This window comes from Daktulosphaira vitifoliae, unplaced genomic scaffold, assembly GCF_025091365.1.
Source record: "Daktulosphaira vitifoliae isolate Bord-2020 unplaced genomic scaffold, ASM2509136v1 Scaffold_1, whole genome shotgun sequence".
Taxonomy (NCBI): Eukaryota; Metazoa; Arthropoda; class Insecta; order Hemiptera; family Phylloxeridae; genus Daktulosphaira; species Daktulosphaira vitifoliae.
In genome coordinates this window covers 35,408,637-35,413,337 of record NW_026099572.1, presented here as the reverse complement: position 1 = coordinate 35,413,337, position 4,701 = coordinate 35,408,637, and the positions used below count along the sequence as shown (strand labels likewise).

The 4,701-nt window shown below is 31.2% G+C and overlaps 1 long non-coding RNA gene across 1 annotated transcript; it reads left to right on the top strand.

The window, feature by feature from the left end:
• The first annotated feature begins 2,458 nt into the window (after positions 1-2,458).
• LOC126893879 (uncharacterized) lies at positions 2,459-3,874 on the top strand. Its single transcript, XR_007701282.1, has 2 exons — positions 2,459-3,022; positions 3,083-3,874. It is a non-coding gene; the product is annotated as an uncharacterized LOC126893879 (long non-coding RNA).
• Positions 3,875-4,701: the final 827 nt, after the last annotated feature.

The following is a 4,701-nucleotide window of genomic DNA, read 5'->3' as shown; positions in this document are numbered from 1 at the left end:
GGGCGGGTGGCCGATTTTGTAAACTCTTGTTTGGGTTTACTCGGTTGGTGATATGATTTATTCACCTGCCTAGACGGAACTGAATTCAGGGGCTCTTTAGTAAAAACTAAGGACCTATCTAAAATTTCAGCTAGCTGTTGAAGATGAGAGAATGAGGAGGGGTTTTGTAACCGGACATGGGCTCTGAATTCGTCTCTCATAAGATCTATGACATTGTCTAATATCTCAAATTCAGAAAGACACGTTCGAACTCAGCGATATAAAAGGTGTTTCTCCATTACATAATCGGTCAGTGTTTGGTATAAACCTTGACAAACTGATAAGATATCTGTACGGAGGCGAGACTGAATGACGGGGCTATCAAATTTATTAGTGAAACTATTTTTAAATTCGGCCCATGACATATCAAGAACTACAACCTTTTTCCACCATGTTGCGGCTAACCCAATTAGTTGAGGCTCAACTGCGCGAACCCATGTAGCAGGGTGTATATTTGCTTCCTGCAAAATACGTTCTGCCGTCATAAGGAAGCGTGCTGGGTCCTCCTCCTTGTTACCCGAGAATTGAGGGAGTGATGCNAAGGTTTGATAATAAATAACATTTGCTGTCAACTTTGCTATAACAAAGAGAGTTGTTTGTTTTATTATATTATACTATTTATTTTATTTATATTTGATATCTTATACGGTTTTAGCTACATATGAAACGAAAATATTCAAAAGACATCCACATATAATTTATTTTCAATTTATATCAAATAAAAGCTAAAATAATGTACTTATATATGAAAAAACCTAGTAAAATGGGGTGGCGGCACTATGGGGTCGTGGTTAGTTGGGTCCAGTATAGATGATATCTGTAAATAACAATATTTGTGAGAAATTGATCGAAAATTACAAGACAGGTAAAATGTATTAATTTATATCATCTACCAATGAGTAATTAATGATTTTACTGTTGTTACAACTTAGTAACTACATAATAAATGGTGTGAATAATTAGCAATTCGATGGAAAAAAATATTTCTATTTCATTTTTATTGGATAGTTCATCATTTAAAATGTGTTACAGACATATTTTACAAATTCAATAAATGTTTAAATTTATATTTATTATAAATAATAAATATATTTAAATATATCGAAGTATCTTTGATTTTATTAAATCAAGAATGTAAAAAATCGAGGTTGTTATTTAAAAATTAAAAGTCGACATGAGTTTATAAAGAATAGTAACAGAAAATAAATTTTCTATGAGTAGTAGCTTAATAAATTAACATTATTGTTCAAAAAATAACATAAAGATTAACTGTAACATTTTCGAATTTATTTCGTGAGGTGTACAGTTTAAGTTTGCGAACCTACTTAGAAAACTTTGTTAGCAAACGTTGTTAGTAATTTGCATTCTATTTTCGACAAGTATTTTTCATAGTGTAGGCTTTGCTATAAGAACAATTAGGTTAATAATTAAACTAAAAATACAGTATGCAAATACAAAAAAGTTTGTTTTATTTTTCATATAATTTATGTGCAAGTACTGTAATACATATTTCATTTAGATTTAAAAAAGTCACGAATATCTTTTTGTTATCATGACTTTTGGCGTTTAGTATAAAATTTATATTTAATGATATGGAGATCAATAATTTCTGAAGCACTGTAGTTAGTAATAGCCTCAGCAAAAGAGATAAACTTATTTAGTGATACTGTAGCTTCTGTCCAGCTGATTTTTTCCTTTTCTTCTGTTTCGGTATCTGAGTCACTTTCTTCAAGATTTGGAGTAGACTGAGGGTTTACGACACTTTTGATAATGTCCTCATCGGTTAGTCCTTGTTCAACAGGATCATTCTCGTCGATTAGAAGCCACTCTTCTACCTCATCTTCAGGCAGGTTTTTCAAGGGATTGTCAGCACTTCTAACGACATCTAAAACTTTGGTCAGAGCGTCTTGATTGTTTACTTTCTCATCAGTCTGTAGAGTTAGGTCAGATACAGGGTTTGCAGCTGGCCAAAGTTTTATCCTGCATTTTTAGAGTGTTGTATTTTTTACCTGGTTCCAAGACAGTGCAATAGCATAGACGGCATCTTTTACTGTAAACTTTTTTTGAAATCAGTCACGTCACAGTCGGTATTTAACAGACCTTAAATAAAAAACCTTCTATAAAAGCATTTAAAATTTTGAATAACCCCTTGATCATTTTTATTTGCTTTAATGGCATTTTTTTGGAGAAAACCAAAATTTTTACAATTTTCCGGAGCGATGCCGGACTATAGGGCATTCCGGACTGTTGGATGCCGGATTATCGGACTTCTACTGTATCAATGAACTATTGTTTTACACAAATGTGAATCATAATTCATTTTACTCATTATAAATAATTATTATTTATTAACTACTATTGTAAAATGAAATGTAATATTGCTATCAATATTTTTTTATTTATTATTTGTTTNTGGTCGCGGCGTTGTCGCTTTCACGACGGGAGGAAGACTCTCGCACCATTTTCGGCGGGTCGTCGTCGGCATTTGCTGGACTTTGCACCGTAGCGTATAACAAGCGATGTTGGTCAGTCAAATATTCATAGTAGGGCGACGGCTGATAAAGGTGGCACGAGTCGCGGGGCATCGTGTATAACGAAGCGACGCGGTCCGTGTCAATTTACACAAGCACAACAGTAAAAACAAAGAAAACAACATCGGAAGACAATAGTTGATTCTTATAATATGAGATATTTTCCAAAATTCGAACAATGTTATACGTATGTAACAATGGGCCCTTCTGTCGTCGGTAATATCGGTAATGAGCACACTCGCCGCAATCCAAGAAAAACACGGGAAAAACAATGAAACACAAACAGCGCACAAGAAAAAGGCGAACCAGTCAAGGTCAACGTCGGAACCGAACAGAACGCAATATCAGTCATCCATATTCGGCGGCGGCCTTATCTCAGTGTCAAGGGCGGGGAGACGACCGATTGTCATATTAATAGCTGGACGGCTGATATCGAGAGAGCCAGTCTAAANGTCATATTAATAGCTGGACGGCTGATATCGAGAGAGACACGGGCGAGCGCCAGCCTAAAGCAAAAGGCGGTGCCGTGTCATAAAGTTAAAAAAAAATATATTAGTCATTTTTCAAATCCTTTTATTTTTCTTAATACGAATATTAATGTTCAAAAAAACAAAAATTTCCATTAATATTTAATCATAAATTTTTGATACGCGAAACAAAACATACGGCTTGACAAAGGTTATAAAAAAAATCTCAACAGCCATTTTAGTGGCATACTAAGCTCTCATAATAAATTATATACACTATAAGCCACAGATTTACACAATTTGTTGTAGATTTAAATACTGTATACTTGGTTTATTTTAGTTATATATAAACCAAATAACTAAGGACTAGAATAAATAAAAGTCAAGTAATGTAAAAAATATATATTTATTAAATTAATTCTGCATTAGTGAGTGCAGTTTCTTTTCCTATAGTACTTAATATGCTTGAGTAAAAAGTGACATAATTGTTCACTCTTATAATTTTGTGTTAGAAAAAAAAACTAATTTTCATTATTTTCATTTAGATTATACTAGTTTAATGCCAATATATATCTTAAATCGACGAGAAGTACGTTGTATAAGCTGCTTCAACAAAATAATGGATGCGAATCCTTTAAACAAACATATAGTGAGACCATGTGGTCATGGTTGGTTTTGCAATAATTGCATTTCACAAAACAAATGTTTAGTATGTAACGACACGATTGAAGATGTAATAAGTGTAAATTTATAAATAAATCTAAACAAAATATTTTTTATGTAAATGATTTTGAAATCTGTTAATGTTATTTCTTTAATTAATATTATTTTGATTCATTTGTGACTATTTTTGTTCCTTATATGTGCTACCTTGTTTGTACAAAATTGAATTATTAAATATTGATATTTAAAATAAATCATTATGAAAACTTGATTAAATTACAAGGACAATCATTGGAATTAGGACGTGGGCAATAGTATTTTTATCATTATTTCATATTATTATCCTTTATTTTTCGCACTCTTATTACCGTCGATTGACTGGCAGCAAATGATATTGACATGGAAGAAATGAAAAACCTAGATTTTAAATATCATTATGACAGCTGTTCTACATATACTTTTTTATTTGTATTATTTGTTTATACTACTGGTATATTAAAATGTTAATAAACCAGTAGTTAGATAAGCATAAATGTTTTTATTTCTTTTAGAATAATACCTTTTCGAATTTATATTTATAATTTTAAAATTTACTCTTATATAATTTTATTAATAACTAAAACTTGTCAAAAAAATCTATTCAATTTGAGAGTATTATAAAATTTAATCACAATTCATGTGAAACTAAAAATCTTTTTTTTTTAGAAATGATTTATACAGAGTAATTCCCTAACTATGTCTCATGTAAAATCTTAAAAAATACAAGTGTTATAAACAATTTTTTTAGCTTCGATGCGAAGCTGAGAAGGTATTAATTTTACTAAGATGTGTTTTTTTTTATTTTTATTTATTTTTTTGTGTCTCTTACCACATTTTCTCAGCTCTCATCGAACTGATTTCTTTCAACGATACGTCAAAAGATCACAATTTGTATCTAGTCGAGGACATTACCATCAAAAATTGAAAAAATTTCCCTCGTTTCCCGTAAATAGAGGAAATCT